A 9,181-nucleotide genomic window follows, 5' to 3' on the forward strand; every position below is an offset into this window, starting at 1 on the left:
CTAGAAAATTCTTGAAAAACCTTATAACCGTGGTTTTGAACTCTATATCCAGTAGTTTGCTTTTCTCCATTTCTGTCATTTGTGGCCTGTTTCTTTGTCTCTGCATGTTGGCTGCTTCCCTGTGTTGATAGAGTGGCTTTGTGTGCTAGGTGTCCTGTAGGGTCCAGTGGCTCAGCCTCCCCAGTTTCCTGAGGTGGACACTCTTGGTGCACCCCTTTGTGGGCTTTGTGCACAGTCTTGTTGTAGGTAAGCCTTGATTGTTGTTGGTATCACTGGGAGGAATTGACCTCCAGGCCAATTGTCTATGATGGAAGACAGCTTTGTCTACAATGGAAGAGCTGCTGTACAGGAGACACCTTTATGGGGCAGGACTTGCTTCAGTGGGGCTTTAGTGCTCACTGAGTCTGTCCCTTGAGTGTGTCACTTATAGATGTGAAGAGTTGTATTCTGGTATGGTCTCACACTGACCACTGGATCCACTGGCTCTTGGATCTCCAAGGAGGGGAAAAGTCAGCCACTGCCTGAGGCCACCCAGTGGGAGCTACAGAGAGATTTGCAGATTCCTCCTCTTTGTTTGGGGTTTGGAATTGCCCAGATGAGGCACAGCTGTAAAGCAATGCAGGCTGCTGTGGAGCCTTAAGCCTTCTTTTGGAATCTTTGGCACTCTTTGACCCAGCAGCAGTTTATTAGATTTTAGATTGCAAAAGAACAGGCCATTCATCTGCAAAAGCCTCTGCTCACAGCTTGGGTGGGGCTGTAATTGGGTGGGGCAGGGTCTCAGGCAATCACCTGAGCAGAGCAAATAGCAATGACTGCCAGTCAGCCTGACCTTGGAGAGGTCCCCAAGTCTCTGTATCCCATGGCCCCATGTAGGAACAATGATCGCTGCAAGCACCTCTGCGAGAAAGCTGCCCTTGCGTTCCTGTCCCGATGCCAGACAGTATAGTTTCTCCCTGTATCAGTCTAGGTCTCCAGAGTCTTGCCCAGAACTGCAGTTCAGAGCAATCAGGAGCTTGTATCTCTCCCCCCACCCTCCACCCCCAATTGAAAAAGACAATAGCGCACCCAGTTGCCAGCCCGTTTCTGTACTCGCCTCAGTAACTCTGCACTTCCGCACCTCCACACCTTCTACCAGTCTCAATGTGCTTTTCTCTTTCCTTCTAGTTGTAGAACTTCCACTCAGCTAGCCTTCCCCTGGTTTTGAACGATATCCATTTTGTCTTTTAGTTGTAGTTTTGATATGGTTGTACGAGGCAGCAAGTACAGGTGTGTACCTATGCCGCCATCTTGGTTCCTCCGCCACTTTCATAATTTTTTTGTATTTGATCTTTTACAGTGTTATTATAACCTGTCTCAGTGAAGTTTTCTTTGGATTTAATCTGGTTAGTGACCTGTGAGCTTCATGCATTGAGATATCCATATTTCCTCTCAGATTCAAAAGATCTCAGCCATTTTTAAATTTTATTTTTCAATTACGGTTCACATTTATTATTATTCTGTATTAGTTTCAGATATACAACATATTGGTTAGACAATAATGTACTTTTCACAGTGACCCCCCCAATATTTCAAGTACTCACCTGGCCCCATACATAGTTATCATGATATTACTGATGATATTCCTTACTCAGACTTTTTTTTCCAATCATCTTTCTGTCCATTTCTTTCTCTTTTCTAGGACTTCAATGATAATAGTGTCATTTTGCTTGATGGTGACACATAATTAAAGTAAGATTTCTTTACTTTTCCCCTTTTTTTCTTTTCTAACATGATAACTTCATATAACCTGTTGTTGAGTTCACATGTGTTGATTTTTTGCTTGATAAGTCTCATTTTGATGTTCTCTATTACATTTTTTTATTTTTTTTCAATATATTCTTTAGCTATGAGTTTCTGTTTGGTTCAATTTTATGATTTATATATTTTTATTAAACATAGTTTTGTATGTCTATTATTTTCCTGACTTAATTAATTTGTCTGTTATATTACTGTAACTCACTGAATTTCTTTATAACAATTATTGTAGCTTTTTTCCCAGCAATTATTATATTTCATTTCTTTGTGATTGGTTGCTGGAGAATTATTGTTTCTCATTGGCATTATCATATTTCCTAGATTTTCCTATTTTTATTGATGTCTGAGCATTCCATGGAAGAGCCACCTGTTCCAGACTTTACTGACTTTTTCGGGTAAGAAAAGACCTTTACTTATGGGTAGATACAAGCATGCTAGTTGAGTGAGGTGTGCTGGTTCTATCTGCAGGGACGGTCTAGTGGTGGTCTCCACATACAACTAGGTGATGTGAAGTCAGCATCAGCTGGATTGTAGGGGTTCTCAATGGCCAGTACTGCAGGTGTTTGCAGTGGTATTAAGCACTATTGAACTATTAGGTGGTGAAGGTTGCAGGGGACCTCCTGAACTCTTTTTCTCACATGGCATGGCTGAAAAAACCTTATTCTCTCAAGGTCCAGCTTGTGCATGCCTTCTTCCTGGTGGTTGCATTGACACCTGAATATGTGACTGCCTTTAGAGCACCTACAAAGCCAAGAAATGTAGCACATGCCTCTGTGGAGCAATAGTGGTCCCAGAATCTGGAACATTGGCTAGCATGTCATTGCATTTTCTTTGCTACCTGAGACGCAGGTGCATATGGAGCATGCTTGTGTTTGGCAGATCTTGTAGCCCTGGTCTCAAGGAAACAAAACTGCAGCTCCTTCAGTAGTATCTCCCTATTTAAGAGGTCTACAGCAGTAATTCCTGTTGCTTATCTCAGTGGCAAAAACTGACAGTGTCTTCTAGAGAATAGGCTGCTGGGTTCTATGCTAACACTGAAGGTTAACACAGAAACTGCAGGGAGTCTGTGGTTGTCATGGTGACCAAGGTCTTCAGTGGTAAAAGTTTCACATGCCCTCTATAGAGTAGGACACTGGAAACTATAATGGCACCCACTGTGTGTCTGATGCTAATAACCTCTACACTTATTTTTTTGGTCCTAGTCATCTCCAAAAGTCTTGGCTGAGCTGATTTATCCAGTGATCTTTTCTATGCGATAGTTTTCCATTTTTTTTTGTTGAGGAAGTCTTAAAATGGATTATTGGGCCCTTTCAAGGATTTTTTTGTGTGTGTGTGTGGATTGCTGCATAATTGTTTGTATGTGAACGTGTGTATTAAGACTGGTATTTCCTGCTCTGCCATCTTGTGGATGTCACTTTTTCAGGTAATTTCAAGTGGAATCTTGAATTCACTAAAGTGCTTTAAATTTCCAAGCAATTTTGAGGGTTTTCTCCCCCATGATTATTTAAATAAATCCTCTCTTTTAGTGTAATGTGTAACTATCGAGGGGAATTTTCATAAAATATAAGCTTCAGTTGTTTTACTTATTCTAAAATTAAAAATTTGATTCAATGGCATGAAAATTAATTAATGGAGTTATAACTTTAATTGTTGAAGGTAATGGAATTAAGAAAACAGAGAACTTCAGATATAAATTATGTATTTACATCAAGTGAATGTCAATGACCTCATGGTAAATGAAGTTTTTACTGCAGTTTAATTAATGAAAAGTTATAGAAGGACTAAATAATATCACAAAACATAGTAATTTAGGAATGTTAAGCTTAAATAACCTAGGGCAGCATATTTCACTAATGTGTTCAGATTATGTATTTATTTTTATATACCAACCAGCAATTCTTCATTAGTAGTAAGGACTAAGTAATAATTACTCAATAAATAATATCTTCTTAAATGTTATTTTTATAGTTTTTAGTATTGGATCTTAAGAGGCTAATAAACTGATTTATCAAAGTAATGAACTGATTGTTAAAAACACGTTTATTGCCCTAGCCGGTCGAGCTCAGAGATTAGAGTGTAGGCCAAAGGACCAAAGGATCACAGTTTTGTTTCCCAGTCAAGGGCACGTACCGTAATGGCAAGCTAGATCCCTGACCTGGGTCAGGGTGCATATGGGAGGTAACCAATCAATGAGTCACTGTCACATCAATGTCTCTATCTCTCTTTCCCACCTCCTTCCCTTCCACTCTCTCTAAAAATCAATGGAATAATATCCTAGGGTGAGGATTTTTTAAAAAGATACAAGTTTATTATTTAGCTTAAGCAAAAGGCATTATCTATCACATTAAATTAATGGTATCAATTGTATCTAATTTATTTGTTTTGTTTGTAACTAATTTTTAAAGTTGTTTTATGATTTTTACAATATTCATGTAAATGTTATAAAATAAGGAATATATACTGTATTGAGTACTAATGTTATATGAAAAATCATTTAAATATATGTTAGGGGTCAATAATATTGGCTTTTGAAAGAGACCATTTCTGAAGTTTGAAAAGACTTGGCTTGTCAATTAATACCTTGGTTTCTGGCGTTATATAGATTTTATGTTCTAATCATTGTTTTATACTCGCTAATTGTGTGACCTTGGAAAAGTTACTTTACCTTTTGTAACCCTCGATTTCCTCATGCGTGAAATGGGAGTAATTATAGTACTGATCTCACAGGGCTGTTGTAAAGATTAAGTATTATAATGTATGTAAAGTACTTTTCAGAGTGGCACATTACAAACATTAAAATATGTGATCCTGAATTTAACCTCAAAATTTCTGTCCAGAGCCATTACAAATCTATTGGGAGTGGTTCTTCAGTTGAAACCTACTTTCTATTTTCACATTAGTTGTCATATCCATGCCAATGAATAAATAATACTCGGAGCCAGTGATTTAATTAAGAAAGCCCTATTATGCATGATTATGGCAGTTATATATAGTAATCTTTATGCCTGATCTATACTGCTGCACTTTAACACTTACTTGGATTAATCTACAGGAAATATGTTGCTATAAAGCCTGTTTTGCATTTGACAAGATTTTTTATCTTTAATAAATCTATGATTAATTTTCCAGCAATAAACCAAGCTAAATAACTTTGAAATCTGTCCTCTACCATACATTTAGAAATATGGATATAATATATAGTCCTCCATATAAAATCCCATATGATAAAGAAATGCCTTTAGACCCCAAATAGAAAGAAAACTCAAAGCCAGTAGAGTAAATATGAATAGAAGCTTCTGCTGCCATGGGGGAAGTTGATTGGTCCCAGTAATCAAGGGGTGTGAGTTTCAATGATCTTAGGTTGACAGAATGTGGATAATTGAAATTAAGATTTCTACCTAAAGCCATAAATCATATAGAGCATCAGTCTCAATGAAAGCATAAACTATAGACACTCTATTCACCAGTACAATCAAAGGTAACAGGGGAGTTTGTTGTTTTATTTACTGTACGGAGTCACAAGTCAGTAACTTTCTCCAAAAATTCCTAACAATAGTCTGCCTTCACATGGTTTGGGATTGTGAATGTAGATTATCTGCAAGGTATCGCCAATAAGGTAACATAAAACTTTCCTCAGGCTGTGCGCGCAGCCCACCCCAGTCCAAGGACCAACCCACCCATGACAGAGGGGCAGCAGCCGCACACAGCTTGCACCCATCCAAGGAGCAGCAGCCTCGTGCACAGCTCACCCCTGTCCAAAGAGCAACAGCCTCGTGAGCAGCCCGCCCCATCCAAGGAGCAGCAGCTGTGCAAGCAGTCTGCCCGTGTCCGAAGAGCAGCAGCCATGCAAGCAACCTGCCCCCATCCAAGAAGCAGCAACTCTGCAAGCAGTCCACCCCCATTCGAGAAGCAGCAGCTACATGAGCAGCCCACCAACTACCAAGGAGCAGCAGAGGCTGGCAAACTAGGCTCTCTGGGACAGGGAGAGACTACCACCACTGCGGAAACTCCCCGGACTGCCAGACTCGGGCACGGAGCCCACACCATCTTAAAGGGGAGAGTGGCCTCTTCTAAGAACTCATTAGCACCACCAAACAGACAGGCCTTGGACACTGCCTGAGACCCAGCAGCCACCCCAGCCAAAATCCTGCAGCCACACCCACAGACTCGCAGACCCTGGGATCTCCACCTCCAAAGGAGCACATGCCCGCAGCAGTAAGTGCAGCTTCCCCCTCCCCAGCGGCAGACCTCCAACATTGCATTCACATGTCTCCAGCGCTCAGGTCTCCAAGACACACCACTCCATAGACTTCTCTTGGGAGTCATGTGAGCCCCAGCTGGGTGTGACTTTGTATAGACACAGGCGCACTGCCCTCCAGTAGAAATTCTGAATTCCCTCTGCCTGAATATGTGCAAGCAGTCTGCCCGTGTCCGAAGAGCAGCAGCCATGCAAGCAACCTGCCCCCATCCAAGAAGCAGCAACTCTGCAAGCAGTCCACCCCCATTCGAGAAGCAGCAGCTACATGAGCAGCCCACCAACTACCAAGGAGCAGCAGAGGCTGGCAAACTAGGCTCTCTGGGACAGGGAGAGACTACCACCACTGCGGAAACTCCCCGGACTGCCAGACTCGGGCACGGAGCCCACACCATCTTAAAGGGGAGAGTGGCCTCTTCTAAGAACTCATTAGCACCACCAAACAGACAGGCCTTGGACACTGCCTGAGACCCAGCAGCCACTCCAGCCAAAATCCTGCTGCCCCACATGCAGATCCGCGAACTCTGGGACCTCCACCTCCAAAGGTGCAATGCTCCCATGGCAATAAGTGCAACTTTCCCCCTCCCCAGCGGCAGACCTCCCATTCACATGTCTCCAGCGCTCAGGTCTCCAAGACACACCACTCCATAGACTTCTCTTGGGAGTCATGTGAGCCCCAGCTGGGTGTGACTTTGTATAGACACAGGCGCACTGCCCTCCAGTAGAAATTCTGAATTCCCTCTGCCTGAATAACTGCCCACACACACCCAGCTGCAACTTCAGTGCCAGGGACCTTCAGCGCCAGGGCCCCTCAGAGTGCTTCAGAGCTCAGTGCCTGGCAAATGCACTGCCACAGTTGCTCACTCCCCCTGAGCCCATCTATCCACAGGGCACTTTGGGAAGCTGCACTGAGCCTCCGCTGGGTCCGATCTTGGACAAATAGGAACGCACTCCCCTGGGCACTAGAAATTCTGAATTCACCCATCCTGGGTACTGGCCCAAAGATGCCTTGATTAAGCATGACAGGGCCCTTCAGAGTGCTTCAGTTTGCCTGCGCTAGCAAACTCACTGCAGGTGCTCCTGTGTGCCACAACTGGGAACGCACACCTATCCACAGGTGCATCAGCAAAAACTGAGTTTCCCCACCCCACAGCTGCAGAGCTCTGGACACTACAGTTGCATGCTTTTCCAGAGTGCAGATCTCCCAAGACCACCGTTCCACAGGCAGCCCTGGGGCCCCCGCTGTAAGCCCCACTGGACACGCAGTTAAACAAATAGGGGTGCACTGCTGGGCTGTAGAAATGCTGAATTCCCTCTTCTGGGATACCTGCCCACAGACACTGCAATCCAGTGGTTTCAGTGCCAGGGCACTGCTGGGCGTAGAAATGCTGAATTCCCTCTTCTGGGATACCTGCCCACAGACACTTCAATCCAGTGGCTTCAGTGCCAGGGCCCTTCAGAGTGTGTCAGTACACCCTGTGAACTGCCACTAGGATTGCGTGTATCCAACCATGGAGGCAGCAGCAAGAGCTGAGTCTGCCCTCCCCACAACTACAGAACTCTGGACACCACTGTCTCACCTTTCCAGAATGCAGGCCTCCTGAGCCCCACCACCCCGACGGATGGTTCCTGGGTACCACTGTGAGTCCCCACTGGGCACGCGTGATTTCAACCAAAGACACAAGACAGCAAAAATTGGGGCATCCCCTCAATGGCTGCTGACTTCTAGACACTTCAGTTGCGCCTTTCCAGTTCAGAGGCCTACATCAAGAGAACCCAAATAGCTCATGTAGAGAGCTATACTAGGCTTCCAAGCCCAGGAGACCTGAGAGGTCACACCATTAGCACCATACCCAAAAGAAACTGGGAAGCAAAGCAATCGGAGCTACAATTAAAACATTACAGCAAAACATGGTAATACAAAAAAGCTATCCACAAAGGAAAGAAAAAGAGAAATCACCAGAAAGGGAGTTAAATGAAATTGAGGCTACTAACTTATCAGAGAAAGAATTCAGAGTAATGTTTATAAGGATGCTCACACAGATGCATGACAAATGCACACAATTCAATGATAATTATACGGAGCTGAATGATAATGTAACCAAAATGAAAAGGAACCAAGAGGAAGTGAAGAACAACATAGCTGCAATAAAGAACACAATGGAAGGCTTAAACAGCAGACAAGAAGAAACAGCAGAAGAGGTTGAGGACCGCATCAGCGAATTAGAAGACAAGGTAGGAAAAAACACACAAACACAGGAGCAACTAAAAAAAAAAAAACACAACAACTTAAAAAGCAAGAGGAAAGCCTAAGGGAACTTTGGGACAATGAAAAATGAAAGAATATTTGTTTAATAGGGGTACCAAAAGAAGAGGAGGAGAAACATGGAAGAGAAAATTTGTTTGAAGAAATAATGACAGAAAACTTCCCTGATACTGGCAGGAAAAAAACTACAAAAGTCCAAGAAGCACATAGAGTGCCAAACAAGATGAACCCCAAAAGACCAACACCAAGACACACCATGATTAAATTGGAAAACACCAATGACAAAGTAAGAATCTTAAAGGCTGCCAGAGAGAGACAGAAAGTTACTTACAAGGCATCTCCTAATAGAATATCAGCTGACTTCTCAAGAGAAACAAACCAGGCCAGAGTGAATGGAATGAAATATACAAAGTGATGCAAAGCAAGTGAATGAATCCAAGAATACTATACCCAGCAAGGCTATAATTCAAAATTGAAGGTGGAATCAGGAGCTTCACAGACAAAAAAAGGGCTAAGAGAGTTTATTACCACCAAACCAGCAATGCAGGAAAATGTAAAGGGACTGCTGTAAAAAGAAGAAACAGAAAGACACGAAGAAATACAAACATTAAGAATAAAAATGATCACAAACAAGTACTTTTCAATAATAACATTAAATGTAAATGGATTAAATGCTCCAATCAAAAGACACAAGGTAGCTGAATGGATAAGAAAACATGAACCATATATTTGCTGTCGCAAGAGACCCAACTCAGAACAAAGTATTCAGACAGAGAGTGAGGGATGGAAAAAAATTTTTCAGGCAAATGGAAATGAAAAAACAGCTGGGGTAGCAATACTTATATCTGACAAAATAGACCTCATTC

Source organism: Myotis davidii, unplaced genomic scaffold, assembly GCF_000327345.1.
Source record: "Myotis davidii unplaced genomic scaffold, ASM32734v1 scaffold516, whole genome shotgun sequence".
In the NCBI taxonomy this organism is placed as follows: domain Eukaryota; kingdom Metazoa; phylum Chordata; class Mammalia; order Chiroptera; family Vespertilionidae; genus Myotis; species Myotis davidii.